The sequence below is a fragment of the Aulonocara sp. 'chitande type north' Nkhata Bay genome, linkage group LG9 (genome assembly GCF_057382095.1).
Source record: "Aulonocara sp. 'chitande type north' Nkhata Bay isolate Kocher_YH1m ecotype deep benthic linkage group LG9, A_spYH_male_GT1.1, whole genome shotgun sequence".
NCBI lineage: Eukaryota > Metazoa > Chordata > Actinopteri > Cichliformes > Cichlidae > Aulonocara > Aulonocara sp. 'chitande type north' Nkhata Bay.
In genome coordinates, this window is record NC_141352.1 from 20,151,577 (window position 1) to 20,167,703 (window position 16,127).

General features: G+C 41.9%; 1 protein-coding gene across 14 annotated transcripts in view; it reads right to left on the reverse strand.

Annotated features, from left to right (window-relative positions):
- kiaa1217 (KIAA1217 ortholog) overlaps positions 1-16,127 on the reverse strand; it is a 126,343-nt gene that overhangs the window by 57,121 nt on the left and 53,095 nt on the right. The window contains exon 1 of one of the 14 annotated variants that reach the window (XM_086306405.1): positions 15,064-15,211. The exons of the other annotated variants lie outside the window; for them this stretch is intronic. The gene's annotated coding sequence lies outside the window, so the exon portion shown is untranslated. Of the gene's footprint in view, positions 1-15,063; positions 15,212-16,127 lie in introns of those variants that run through there. 14 annotated transcript variants of the gene reach the window in all.

Consider the following 16,127-nt stretch of genomic DNA (forward strand, 5'->3'; position numbering starts at 1 on the left):
ATATATGCACATAGGTATGCACAGATACAGACGCTGTGGATGTCGTGTGCATTTGAGTGTACGTAGTCAGATACTCTGGCCTTTCCAGACTTTCCACTCTGCTGAAGCCATATAAACAGACAGGCCTGCCAACCTGACAGGCAGTCGGCCAAAAGATATGAGTTACAGACATTTGGTCTCGTGTGTATGTGGCTGTCAGCGCTGGGAAAAGTAGCAGCAGTGTGGTAAAGTGGATGTGATGTGAAAACGGTTATGGAAGAGCAGAGAATGTGACAGCTTAGCATTGCAAAGTGATGGTTAAATACATATTTATCAAACTGGATATGCTGAGAACGTTCAAGTAAAGCTTATTGCTGTAGCTGGACTCAATGAAGCATGGCAAACCGATTTTACTGCTTAGACACTACCTTGAAGTGGAATGGCTTATCGCAAGTGGTGGATGAGACTTGCAGATCTTTAACTGAAGTGCAGAGTCAATGGCATCTCAATGGACTACAGCTTCAATAAAATTAAACTCAGGTCAGGTCTGACATCAACATGCATCGTGGGTAATCCGACGAATAAGTGGACAGCTGTTGAAAAACGCTTGTAATCTCTTTTGTAATCTAAATTCTGAGTAGTATTTGGTTGCAATCAGATAAACATACCATGTGGCCCGAGACAAATTTAAAAAATCAAGTGTGAAGTACTGAGACTCTTCATCGACACTTAGAGCTGCTCATTTGTGATCGGATCACTGCAAAACGCATCTCAGTACATGGTGTGAGCAGAGCCATAGTCTATGACATAAGCAGGACATGGTCTTAGTTTCTTGTGAAATGAAATAATACTTGAGACCTGATGAAATCCTTGATAACACACACACATTTTGTTACTTCTTGTCCATCTAATAAAGCAAACAAGAGGGGAGGGAAGGCCAGGAAAAGAGCCATGGAAAGAGGACGCCTATTAGTTCAGATAACGCCGTCTAAAGCATTCAGAGGACAGCTCAAACTAACAACTGTGTTCACTGGCAAGCTGCATTCATGGGCACATCCACCTGCTACAACTTTCTAACAGACATCAGCCCTGGACTACTTCAAAGCAAGAAAGAAACTTCTCTAACTAAATATGTTGTGGTAACTTTTAAGATGCCCTGCATTTTCTTCACACCAGGGGGTGCTCTTGAACATGCGCCTGGGATGCTGAGTAATGATTAGGAGAAAATGACAGCGCCTACATGTGCCTGAGCATGAGACGGAGAGAACAGGAAGAAGACTGCGTGTTTGTGTAGCTTTTCAAGCACCCACAAGGAAACAGGTTTGATAATACTGTCTTTGTCATTTATTAACTAAGACAGTAAGAGCTGCTTAATGAACTGGTGTGTTTGTTAGAGTGCCTGTGTGCACAATTATAAATGTGTAGGCACATATGTTTGCCAGGAAACGCCAGCAGCGTGCACACTTCATTAACTCCTGGCCAGAGTAGGTGTAAGTCAACCTAGCCACTGGCTCAGATATCTGCTTGTCTCCCGTGACAACAGTCTCTGGGCCAACGGTGAGGCTGGTGGCGTCCCAAGGGTGAGGGATGGGGAGACGCTGAGAACAGCTGCGACTGGGAGGAGGACAACTACCCATGAGTCAGAGGGGAGGTATATGCTACCTCTTGTTGCCTGTCTGAGGGAACTTTTTTCTTTTGAATCTCGAGTCATCCTTCCTTTGTATCCGAATCTCCGGAGACTATCCTGTCTTGAACTCTCTTCCTGGATAAAGAGATACGAGTGCGCTGGGGTAGAAAATATTTCATTGCAGTTAATTGAACGGCAACCGATCCCCAGCGTGACTCATCTGTTTAATACCCTACCAATTGTGACTGGAGCTCGGTATCATCCGAAAAGCAGCACAGATTCGATCTCTGGGTTTCAATATGTTTTGACATAGCTATACCTCACTGGCAAGGAACTTACGCCACTTTCCATGCCCTTTCATTGCATGTGAATTTTATTCTTTATCAGCTTTTCCATGAAAATCTTACATTGCTGATTTTTCTCCTGACACAGAGAGATGTAATTTCTCTGCTGAATTCTGGGCATCTCATGATAACTTCGCCACATATGCCCAGTCTGCCTACAGAGTGTTCATAAGTGATGCAGCAAGTTTAAATGCATGAAGTGATAAAAAGTCAAATTGTCAGGCCTCTCTCACACTGTGTGCTTGGTGATAAGGTATCTCTTATCTGTTTTGGCAAGTTTTCCACGTCAACACATTTACCCATTAAGTGCACACAGCAGAAATGCATGTGTGACTTTTGCATACAAAAGCTCACACAAGCATATTAGCACAAACACACACACACGCATTATATATATATATATATATATATATATATATATATATATATATAAAAGATGGACTCAGACAGATTTTAAGACAGATGAAGATACACTAGTTAGAGTACAGCAAAGTCCTAAACAAATGAGAGCACATGGCATCCATTTAAATACGCCTTTCAATATGCCAGCTCTCTCTCAAGTTTATTAAAAAGTGATTGCACTGCAATTGACTCTCTTCATAGTGATAAGCAGCTTAGGGCCCAGACTTTTGCAACCAGCCAGTCGTATGCTCCTCACTTTCCCCCTCTGCCCTGCATATCTCTCCTCCGTTTTTCACTCATGCTAGCAGGGCATAACCGGCGTTAAAAGTTGTTTCTAACCGACATTTTAAAAATGCAGATTACAAAGGTAGTTTTAATCTGACTGAATTTGAGCAATCTGTCCCTTTTCTTAACTGCACTTGCGGAGTGCCGTACAGCATGCAGGCTAGGACGAAGCACCTGAAGGAAAGCCAGAGAGCCCCTGGGAGAACATGCAAACTCCACACAGAGCATCCACAGCTAGCCAGGAGATCCAAACCAGGAATCTCCGCACTGTGAGTTGGCCTCTGCACCACGGTGCCGTCCCAGCTTGTGTGAAGCTGAATAGCTGCAAAGGGTTTCTACTCTGGAGAGGTGAGTGCTGTTCGAGCTGATAAGTGATGCAGGTGCTGGTGGTATATGAAACGGGCCGTTGGAGGGGGAGTCACTCTGAGATCCAGAGAACACTAGTGCCTCTGTCCCAGACGTTATCTGTAAAACCTGCTGCCTGCTGTCCATGTGTTGCGTGTTTGTGGCTGTGTGTTCCTGTATTGATGTATGTATATGTGTTTCAGTCAGGTGGTGGACTGACTCCAGGCTTAAACCTCTCTGGAACAGAAGGTACTGAGGCTGGAAGACCCAACCACTGAGACGGAGAGAATTCCTTAATGCACAAAGGGTGATTTAACCGTAATGCTGTAGGCTAAGTGCATTCTCCCCCCTCACTAAAATGGTCATTTTGAAGATATATAGTTTTTTGCTTTACCACAGAAAACATATTGTAAATATTTTCAGTAGTTGAAAGAGGAGACTTTCTTTTTGCTTTGTGGAATCACAAAAGTTCAGGTGGTCAACTGAGAGGTGAAGTAAGAAAAGAAACAACACAAGCTTTATTGTAGTGTGGTTGCAGGATGATGAAATGCTGTTGCTTTCCCATGGCAGAGCAGGAGAAAAGTGAGTGCCTGCAAAGTTTAATAGTTTTCCCACAGTGTGGTGACAAGCAAAAGCTGGGATGAGGTCACGGGAGCAAAGGCTTCTCAGCCAGTGATTAGTTTACCCCAACAGTGAAAGTAATTTGTATTTAAATCTGATTTGATACTATATTAAACTCCCTGAGTGCTCACACTGTTGGCACAATAGGCGATTGTAGCAACTGGACACTACAGAGGTCAAAGCTTTATACTACAAGCTCCACTTTTAGTATAAAGAACAGCTTTATTACCTAACTAACATGTTTTGGCCTGTGACCTTCATCGTGTCATCTTGTACAGTATAAAAACTTTAAAAAGTCGCAATGGGCAAAGTGAAGATGGTTACTCATCGAATGATTTTCAACTGTGCTCTGATCAATGACTTCATACAACGTGCAAGCTATCACTCCTAGCGATGAACTCACAAAGGGGCTTTAAGACTTTCAGTCATCTGTTTTGGTTTCACAGACAGCAACTTTAGTGTTCTGGGATTTCAGCGTTCCTGTTGCTTTGTTTCAAATCTGTTTCCATGGGAAATTCGTGGATAAACAGATTAGATGCTCCCTTTACAGCAGCAAGCAAAACACTGACAAAATTAGAAAGTACTTGGTGGACATAGCAGAGCACTTCACAGCTAAAGAGACACTTCAGGAGGCAGCAAAGACCAAAACAGACCTAAAAGCTCAAGCTACAGAGTATGAATTTAGATTTCTTAGGAAGCCAAAGTGTCAACTCCAAATGAATTGCTAGTATTTACATCATAACCGCTTTTTTATTAATCATATGTTGGTGCTTAATATGTGCGGCACTGCCCAAAACAGGCCGAGAATCCGAGCTAGTCTGTAAATAAGGGCCACACCAAAAGTAGCTTAACAGTGTAGCTACAAGCGTGCGCCGCCTCATCTCAAATTTTTCTGGGAATCAAAAGCCTCACCAGCAAGAAAAGAGTGCAGCACGGCACTCATCTGTCCCAGAAGACAGACACAAAACAGTTACTTCATTTACTATTAATTTGTTTCACGCTAAATCCTTTAAGACTATATTAACGTGTCTGTCTTCTTCAGCAGAGTCCACTGCAGTTCGCTCCTTCGCTCTGTGGCAGCAGCAGAAACAGCCTCTGATATAAATTATTTTTAACACAGGCCTAAAAATAACCTCAGGAAAAGTGCGCCGGACACAAAGGCTCGATGATTTGAGGAGGGGGGAAAAGACATTTTCAGAGATCTTTATATTTCAGCCTAAGGAGCTAGCCAGACCCTACCACCATCCACCACCCCCAAGTCCCCTGATTGGTTATTAATGACATCATCTCCAGGACCAACCCTCTCCTCAGCTCAACAATGTCATCAGTGCCGAAGCATCTCAGTGATGTAATGCAGGGAGGGCCATAGCAAACAGTCAAGTAGAACCCCTTTCCTCTTTCCTTGCCTAACTCCTTTCTCCCATTTCTTCTTTCTCATTCCCCTTTCCAGCCTCACTATTTGATCACTCCATTTCAGCTCATCGGCTTTAGCCAGATAACATCTTTTCCCACCTGTTTATTAGTGCTTAAATACAGGACACGGAGATTTGCAGTTAAGCCCAGAGCAATTAAGAGATTTTAAACGGCTGCTAAAAGGACAAGGAACAATGACAGAAGCATTTACACTTCCTAATCCTGTCTGTGTCCCGCAGCTGTAATTAAAATATGGATCAAAGATCATGCCAGTTTTATTCCAGCTGAGTGTGAGTAAAGACTTTAAAAAACCCCCAGGTGTGCATTATGTCATTAGATCCTAGTTATAGCCTCTGTAAATACAAAGCATGAGACTAGTCTGTACTCTTAGATGAATGGACACAGTGCTATAATGTTATGTAGTGAACCTTAAATCAAATCTAAGTAACCTAAACTGGCACATACTGTAAGTACGTGCAAATGTGCAGTCAGCTATCCGAGTGTTATGTCACTTTGTCCCCATTTGATTTTTTTCAGACTATTCCTTCTTTTTGGCTTGACTTCACATCTGTTTTTTTAATCACAATTTGTGAGAGTGTTTGTATGTGTGTACGTGTGTCCTGGGCAAACATCCAGAACTCAAGCAGATTAGTGAGGGGACTCTACCCTGATCAAAGCAGCGCAGAATCCAGCTTACTGGGGCATACTGTGTAACACATAACCCCCATGGAAGTGATACTGTACATACTGCAGGCTCACGGACCACCGATTGCAAAGCACTAAAGATGTTTAAATGGATCAGTTGATATTTTTTTTCTTTTTTGTATGTGTCCTTCCGATCATCATGACAGATTTCATCAGAAAAAAAGCTGAAGTTGAACTCTAAGTGTAGCCATCAAGTGTGAAGCATGCAGCTGTCAGCTGCGCCTTAGAAATTGTACTCGAAATAGTCCAAAGAGTCCAAAGTCCAAAATTTCCTCTGGTGACACGGATACATCTTTGATTCTGAGATTACAACAACATAATTCCAAATCCCAAAAATACAGAACAACATTTTCTGGATTTGCAAAAGCTTAAGTCATTTAATTTCATAAGCCTGACAGAGAGTAATACTGAATACACACATATACACACACATATATATATATATATATATATTTATATATATTTTTTTTTTTTTTTTTTTTTTTTTTTTTTTTAAGGTTTCATGATGTGTGCACATCCAGGCAAACATTTGTTTGGGGTTTTTCTTTGGTTCCTGAGTAAAAACACAATGTGTTGCTAAAAAAGAGGAAGACCTGCAAACTTCTTGAATGAGGCCTGAGGAAGATTCTTTGGATCAAATGTTCCTTTTGTATAACTGTTTTAAAATGACATTATTCCTTGGAGCCAAATAATGTGCAGATCTTTTGTTTCAAGTCTGAACATGCAAATATAGAGCCACTGGCAACACTGTTGTGGAGCTGTGACCCCACCCTGCAACTCAACAAGCACTGAGCAGCTGTTTTCTTGGGGAAATGGCTATGACAACCTCACTGTTCCCCACCTGCCCAGCAATAAAATGCACAACAACCATCTGGGGAAGATAGAGGAACATTTAGTGGCTAAACTGCCAGAAATTGCTCTAGGTTGCAGGATGCAATTATCAATGAAGAAATCTCTAGAGACTTAGAACAGCTTCTGGGAAGCTTGAACTTTCCTGTATATGAGTTTTTAATAGGGTTCAGTCTGCCAACTTTATTGTCCTAGTTTTTGCTCGATTTTGCTAGTTAAGTTCAGAAAATGTTTTAGACTTCCAAAATGAAATGTTCTCTACATCGAACCTTTATTTTTATCTAAAAATAGTGTGAAATAAAGTAAAATGGAATTTTTAGAGAAATATATATTAAATAGATCCTGGATACAAGCATGCCCAGTTGCATTTTGAGGGGCATTTCTCATAATATTTGTCATTAAAATCTCCTACACTGCAGCTATTAATGCAAAAAATCTACTGATTATTCCGTTATGAACGTCAACCTCCCTTACAACCCTGATGTTCAGTTGTTGACATAAGGTTGCACATCTGCATGGTGACATGATCATTGGTTTGCTCTAACTGGGGCCACTGATACTAAGTAAGACATGCATTATGAATGCACTCCCAGTAAATTCAGATTGAGATCGCGACTGTAATTAAGTCGTTCTGCTGCTCCAGAGAGAGTCCTCAATCAAACTGCCTGAGCTGAGCATTGAGAGGCCAAATGGGATGCGGCTAATAATAAAAGTGTTCCACAACCATGGCAGGCATCTGTCAGACTGTGCAGACACTTAGGAACTTTTGCTTTAATTCACACAAAGCCAAATATGAATTGATCGCTCAGCATGTGAACGAGGGATGTGAGGCACAACCCTCCTTTTCAAAGGCTTGTTTCGTTATTGGTGTTCCGCTGGCTGAACAGGCAGCGTGCCGGGTTTCAACACAAAATGTACATTCTGGGACGATTGTTTTTGTGATGCCTCTGCGGCTTACCACCATCATCAACTAGCTAATGGCTTTTGCATGTGCCTTGCCGCTCATTGGCTCCAGTCGTCTCAGATCTTGGAGAGCTGAAATGAAGCAGGGCATTGTTGTGCTGCTGCCGGGGAAGGATGCACATGCTTGTGAAAGGAAACCCGGACGGGAAGGAAACTTCGAAACAAAGTGCTAAGAAAATGGTGATAAAAGGCGCAAGGAGAGAGTTGCTGTGTGGGTGAACGTGTGTGTGTGTGTGTGTGTAAAGATGCAGTTTTTAGCTCTTCCGGCCTTTTATATAAACTAATGGAAATGCTCTGAGGAATGTTCTTGGCCTTGGATTTTAGGTAAAAGCAGATTGGGATCTTGAGTGAATGGAAAATCCAAGAAAACCAACAGCTAGCCATATTTTCCACCATAGCTTTTAAGGAGAATGTAATAATAGGCTGGTAGACCCTGTGACTGCTCTATATTGCGGAGATGGTGAGTAAAGATGAGCTTCAGAATACACAGGCACTCATCTTGAGCTTTTGAACTTAAAAAGTCAAACCAGAGCCTTCCCACTACTTGGCAAGCTAAAATTGAAGCATACCTAAAGGCTATTGTGATTTTCAGCAATAAAGATGGAAAAATATTACTAAAATATTCTCACCCTAGGGAAAGCAGCTGCTTTTATTAAAAGTAATAATATTATAGAGCTCATTCAGGGCACTGAGGTGGAGTAGAAAGGTATAATACTTACTCAGACATTGAAAATGTCAAGTTTTACAAGATGGCTTTTATTACTCTGAGGGGAGCCTGGGGTGGAATAGCTCACTGGCAGAGCTTGGTCCAGGAAATATGGAGGGAACTGAAAATGTTCTTATACAAAGAGCCTTTGGAAATATTGTATGTATCAGTATTGTTAACAGATCCCAAGACCAAACGCAACAACAAATAGATTTCACTAATGCTCATTTAGCCTACGTGGCCAAAGTCTTACTTATTAATCCCTATCTTGCACTTCTTGTTTTGTCTATAAAATCTTCACTAGAAGAAACTAACTGTACAAGCTGCGGTGGCTGACATGCTCTCTGTTAGGGCGAATGTGGGCTCTTATTGCTATTGATACAAGCAAGCTCACTAAAGCGTCAGCTGAAACCTATCCCCGACAAATGCACCATTTACTCCTGTTTGCTAAAAGTGACATTTATAAAAAGCTAAAATAAGAATGAAAAGGCTTTGAGGATGAATGCCGCAGAGATGCTAAGCATGTTTAGAGGACTGACTGCTGCAACTACAAACTGACTGTTGCTGGTTTTGGTGTTTTCATGGGATTTGTTTCGAAAGAACAACAACTCACAAAGCAGCAGCTCGGGGATGACGTCACACGGGTTTTTTTTCTTTCTTTTTTCTTTTTTAAATTTACATTTCAATACAAAACACTGTGAAGTTGCTGGTATGATTGGACAAAAAGACATAGGATTTACAACAGTAACTGCTGCCACATTGTTTGCCATCCATTAGTCAAGATTTCCAAACTTTGACTTAGTAAATCAAACGTTTGCCACACCTAACTCAATTGAAATTGAAATTTAGCTCTGCTAAACAGGAAACAAGCATCAATCAGGAAACAGGCTCATTCTATTGGCCAGCATTAGCTATTTACAAATCTTTCGGTGATCACATTGACAATGGCTGACAAGTGAACATTTAAGAGTAAAGAAGAGAAAGTGAGTATTGATGTTGCATACATACAAATATGTATCACAGTATTGGATATGATGACAAGACAACTAGAGAAAAACAAAGGTGTCCACTACAGCACATCACAAGGAAAGGATGTTAAAGAAAGAGCATCTCCAGAATCGAGATTCCTGCTCTGAGGAAGAAGTATGTCTGGTTTAAGCTTAATGGCAGTGACATATACATCAAAAACTTGTGAGATATTCGAGTGTCACCTAAATTGGTCGGCCCACCAATGAACAAACTAATGTTGCCACACGAGCGTGGAAAACAGTTGGTTAGATACAAACAGAAAACAGCCACAAAACTGGCTATGCTTAGTACGTGTGACAAAATCTGTCCTGAAATGCAATGTGGATTTAAAGTTAAGCAGTGTCACGCTTGTATAATCCTTCTACTACTTAAATAAAGTCCTCAGAGTATACGGACTTGATTCTGTGCCTTCACGTAGCCAGACACAGTGAAAAATAGAAACTCGCTCAACTCTCTCTGCACAACTGTCCTTACTTTTTGACTGGAATGCTTTTATTTGATACTGCCGGGCCTCTTTCCAGTATTTACATGGTGCCGCCTATTTATCAGTCAAGAGCAGGATGGAGTTCTTCAAACAGACCATGTCCAGATAGAGGACAGGTTTCCTCAAAACTTCCAGCTCCAGAGCTCACTTAGCCACTGTTCCTAGAATATCCCAGCTTAACAAAAACATCCTGTGTGTCACAGGCTTTACCGAATATATTTACAGAGATTGGCGCTTCGTAATGTGGACCATAGCTAAACGAAAGTGCACCGAGTTTGTCAGGCAGAGGGGTAATTATAAAATCGTGCCACCATAATGGCGTCATTAGTGAGCAGTCAATTGGGTCAATGGAAAACAATAGAAAGCCAACATCTGAGGGACAAGGGCAAGACACTGCAAGTTGTTAAACAGGGTGGTGGACAGAAGTCTCATCCATATTTATTAGGATTAGGCAGCTTTAAAACTCAAATTCATACTTTCCTTAAAAAAACGCTTTATGAGGACAGAAAACCTTGAATGCTTTATATGCTTTTAAAGAGTGAGAATGATGTTAGCGAATAAAGTCTGACAAACCTTACACTCTAGGGCATTTGTAGGTTGCCAATTAGAGACAAAATTCTAATTATCAGTACATTTTTTGCATTTCATCTATTTCTGACATAAGTTTGGTCCCAAGGTTAATTCGCACGGAGACCAGACCCTGTAGATAAAAACATACAACTCCTTTTCATGTGTACACAAAGCATGCTTGGTACTGAACAGAAGGAGAAAAAAAACCCGGGGATGTTCTTGTGTGTTGTGGGAGGCACTATGTCAAACCAAGTGACTAACAGAGGAGATGGATGGGACAGGCGTAGGTGTTTACATTGGGAGAAAAGGGCATTTAACAGCAACTGTCGGCGGCACTGTGTCCCACCTCTATCTACCCCCTTCTCGTTGTTGCCAAAGGAAGAGGATGTTCAACAAAATGGCTTCACTGAGTGAATGGTAAGCCCTGCGTCTCTTCAGCTGTCCCCATCGAGTTAAGGCAAATAAGCCAGCCTTAAAAAAAAGAAGCAAAACCTGTATTTACCAGTTGCCAGGTGTTTTATAGCTGCCCTCTTACTCTAAGCCCAATTTGATCTAAGATCCTCCCTGCATGTAGACTCACGGTACATACGAACTTAGTTTTCTATCTTGGCAAAGTCTCCGTTAGCTCCACAAGCATCTGACGTCACTACAAGTCTATTATTTCCCTCTGTGGATAATCCCTGGCATAGAAGCCGCCCACATAAGTGACCTCTACCATTGCCCATAGCGCCGCAATAACAGACTGAGAAGATATTTGCCATACCACTCCTGTTTTCTCTGTGTGGTCACATCTCAAGATTTTTATTTGTGGCTTAACTATGCATCTCTCTAAAGCTTTAGAAATGTTATAAGGCTAAAAACCATCAAGCCAGACCTATTATAATATCAAAGAGTGTAAAGAAATGAGGAAAAAAAACTTAAAAGGCTGGTGTTAATGAATCATTGTTAGGCGAACTACACATTGCTGCCTTATTAAATCATTTTCTGCTGGTTTGTCACATTTCTCTATTAAAATGTTGCCATTACCAGCCGCCTTTTACTTGTGACTAAGAGGAATGCATAAAAAATGACATATCTTCTGGCGCTTTAAAGAACGGCAAGATAAGGTGTTTTTATACTATCTTACAGCTACTGCAGGAATTTAAAAAAAAAGAAGAAGAAAGATTTTCAAAGAGCACCTTTAACTATTCTACTGAAAATTATTTGGCTTACAATGAGGTTAATTTACAACAAGTAGAAGTCAATTAACATGACAGAGATTCTGTGTGATAACACCTTCTTATAATCCCCACCTCTATTAGACTCAAGATGTTTTGGCCATAAGGACAGCTTCTGGTCTAAGCTGCTGAACTGATAGAAAATCTTCCTGCAAGATGAGATATGTTACTCGCAGCTAATTGAGAATGTAATCTGCCTCAGTCAAAGTCTTAAAGCATAATGACTAAAATAAAAAAAGTTTTATACTGTGGATGTTACACGAGCAGTGGACACAGTCCCAGAGAAATGAAGCTTTCTATCAACTTTAATACCAAGAATTAGATTGAGATTAGCTTGGTTTGAATAACAAAAACTAGAACATTTAGCTCTAAAGGGTCAATCCAAATTATATACACGTACATTGTATCATCAGGATGGCCTGGTGTAACATCTGTCAAGTTAACAACAACCACCTCCGGTGCTGTTGGCCAGCCGTGTGCTGGAGGAAAGTGCGCTACTGTTGGTCAAAGACAAAAGAACAGGAGATGGGAAGGTGTGTTCTTAGGCAGCGAGAGAGAAGGAAAGGAAGGAATGTGGAAGTGAGAGCAGGGCCTTTAAATTTAGGGACCATGACTGGTAAAGAGAGAGGGCTGGCTGATAACAAAGAGACAGGCTGAAGTGCAGGATGCTGGGATTGAAAACGCTAAAATATTCGCTGGGAGTGACCAGGATGGACAAAATAAGAAACAAAGTTAGAAAAGCAAGGCTGAGATGGCTTGGACATGTGCAGAGAAGAGACAGTGGATATATTAGATAAGAGATGTCAAAGATGGTGTTGTCAGGGAGGAGAAAAAGAGGAAGACCACAGCGGAGGTTCATGGAGGACATGACACGCCTCTAACGATCACTTGCTTTGTGATCTTATTAAGAATTTCTTGAGTTAATGGTTTCAACCCTAGTTTACTGACTCTTTTAATTCTTGTTGTAATTATGATGTAAATTTAGCAAATTATAGTCAAATTCACAGTCAAATAGATGATAAAGGAAAGTATGTGTTAGACTGGGGTTTCTCTGTGATTGACTTAAGTGTAAGGATGTCGTGTTCTTGACCTCTGAGTTATAATGTCATAATAACATGTGGTTTCAAAAACCCAAGATGGCTACAAGGTTTCACTTTCACCTGGGAATTTTTAATCTGACAACAAAAAAGTCAGCAAGTCACAAGTTTGACTTGGGTTACTAAATAAAACTCTCCATTTCTCTATTTCTTAGAGTGAACAACTGCAGCTCCCTGTCCATAAAAATATCCCCCATGTGACCAGATCACAATGAGGTCTAAAGTTTAGAAAAATATGCATTAGCACCATTTCTACTCTCTTTCACGATCATTCTTTCTTTTTCACCAACACTTTGGTGATCTCCACTACGTGGGTGTGTTTCTATCGCATCCATAACTCACCCACCAATGGGAGCTAGAATGAAAGCTCTCTAATGAGTTTTGATCAAACCTTGAAGCTCAATGAGACGTGGCGTGAGCTGGCTTGAGGCCCAGCGAAGGATGACAGTGCAGAGAAACACCTGGTTAGGCCTCTCACCCCATCCACCCCCACTGGCCTCACTGCTGCTTGGCCACATGCCGCTGGCCCAGGTGTGTTTCCCCCTAGCTCATGGAAGCCGTCAAACTTTACTTCCCCAGATTTGAATCAGCTAATACATTTGGTCAGGTTAATACCTGATCTCCTGTAGAGATTCAGATCTGCAGTGTTATGTCTGGATACTGATGTAACAGACTAGTCCAGCCAAGTAATCAAGTGCTCGTGTCCTAACCTTAGTCTCTCTTAATGATATTTGACAAATGGAGGCCTACGGTCAGGAGCTACTGTGTGCCTTTGCTTGTAAAAACACTGCCAAAATCACTGCACCTCATATGCTATCACTTAGACGAATAGCTTGGTAGAATTATACTGGCAGCCAAACCCCTGCCTTCCCGTTAATAACGGTTTCCTCTGGTCTTGTGAGAAACTGACAACTTGCTACATCAGCAAAGCGGCGATAAAAACTTGTGAGAGACAGTCTAACGTTGTGAAAGTGCCAAAACGAGCGATGAAAGATGAGGTTTAGGGGCACTGTAAAGGGGTGCGAGTGTGCGAGCTCATTTGTCTCTCTGACCCGTTTACCTTCCCCGCCTGCGGACTGAGGGAAGCTGATGTATTTATTGGTGAGAGACAAAACAAATCACACCCATCACTAAACATCTGAGTGGTAAAAAGTAGATGATGGAACTTAAAGGACCAATATGGCTTAGGGATTAAATACAAAGCACAACTGAGGGTTTCTTTATCTGTCAAAAACAACAACAAAAGAAGAAGAACTTCTGATTAGTTATCGTGTGACTTTATGGTAATAAAAATAGAGATTACACAGTTGCATGTGAAAATCTGTGAAATTAACTCTCATTTTTTTCCCCATTTGCCTAGGATTGGGCAGACCAGTCTTTTCCAGATGCTAATCTACTCAGCAGTGGAAAAAAGTTAATGCAATTCCCACAGTGCTGAAGAGATCCAGACAGGAAAATATAGGCCTGTTAAGACAGTAAAATGCTTCAAATTCGACTCAACTTTAAGATTAGTGACAAACTGTAAAAAGTAGTAGTTCACTGTTTTCCCTAGTTAATACATCTACTGTATGTAGTGTGAAGAGCACAGCAACTTAAAGGTCGCAAGATATATACTGATGTTCCCTTTGAGAGGAGAGAAGCAGCAGCATGGGAAATGTTGCGATCCGCTTGACGTGACCAAACAGCATCACAAAATCTGCACTAAAGCTGATCCCCAAACAGCCACTTTGATGATACAGATTAAATTTCTGTGTGATCTCAAAAGGCAGATGAATTTTAGAAGATTAAGAAAACTTGTTAGTTTATTCTAAGTTCTGATCCCAGACAATTAATGTAACTGATAGTTTGTGCAAGGGATGTGTTTTATAAGAGGGACAGCGCTGTTTTTCCAAGTTCACCCTCTCATGGTTTGACCCTCACCACTCTTCTCCCTCCAACAGCTTAATTAGACACAGCCACACACACATTAGATGGTCTCCCCCTTTTTTCTCTCTTTTTTTTGCTTCACACACTGAATGGTTGGCTGCGGTTCAAGGCACAGCAAAAAAAAGAAAAGAAAACAGCTATGGAAAACAAGCAGCTTTCGGAGCCAGGGGAAACCATCAGCAGGCAGCACACACACACACACACACACACACACACACACACACACACACACACACACACACACACACACACACACACACACACATCAAGAACACCATAGTGAATGCAACTCCAAAAAACTGTCTGGAAATTTAAATGACACTGCATGCAACAGTAACAGCGTGCCATCTTCTCTCACAGTGCAGGGATGTCTGCCTTACAGTGCACCAATCTGAATCTATGGATGGAAAAACTGATGAAGATGGGAGTTTATAGTCCCGTGAGCGTTTATGTATCGGTGTAAGAGAGGCGTGTGCTCTTGTGCAAGATGTAGCTACTCACCTTTTCTTTCTGGTAGGCTGTGGTAAAGTATGTCCTGATAACCAAGTCTTTTTTTCTTCACACTCACCCAGAGTGACACAAACTAACACACTGCCTCAGTCCCAAAACTTTTTGCTCTCTCCCGGTAGATCTACACTTCCACTGATCCCTCCCTCCCTCCGTCTCTTGCTCTCTCCCTCTCTCTCTTTCTGTTAGACTTCCTGGGCTGCTGTTTATGCTCCAATCAGGCCTTCCAAGAAACTACCGCTGCCCCTCCGCCCACCTACTCTCTCTGAGCCAGCAGCGATTGTTTGGCAGGGGCTTGTCACATGTAGACGTCTGTCTATGTATGTGTGTGATCCCTCATGACTAAGGTTTTTTAACCTCTTGCCACTATCTGGAGCTGGGCTCTCCTCAGTCACGAGAAGAAGAGTTTGGGAGACGCAAACTATGAGCTAAAAGAGCGAAGGTGGAGGGAGGATAGGATAGGAAGGAAAATGCACAGTGGGGGCTGCCAGCTTCAGTCTTACTGAGACAAATACACTTTTTCAGGCATGGGTAAAAAGGGGGTTGGCTGTGTTGACTGAGAGCTGGGGGGCGTGTCTGGAACTTTCTCTCCAAATCCAACAGCTTGTTGTTATAAACCGCAATGAGGCTCAGCCCGTCACAGACCTCAAAGCTTGGTCTCCACAGCAAGTTCCCTTTACCATAGCCTGCCAAAGGTTTTCAGTGTACTGTATGCGCTCTCACGGTGCCAACCTCCAATTCACAGTTTCACTATAGCTGCCCAGCCCCATGCATCCCCAGCTCTTTCCAGCCTCTGAGTGAAATAAGAAAGAGTAGAGGTGTGATGTGTGTGTGTGTGTGGGGGGGGGGGGGGGGGGGGGGGTGCAGAGCAGTGAGGTGAAAGGTGATGTGTGGGAGGGGACAGGTTGACAGCAGCACACTGAGCTTTTGTTGGCGCTGTTAACAGTTCTATCATCACAAGATGGTAACACCATGCGGGGTGTGGAAGTCCTTAGACAACTCAGGCACCGCGCAAGCACTTCGACTTTGTACCTCTTATAATCTGCTATTAAGGTAAA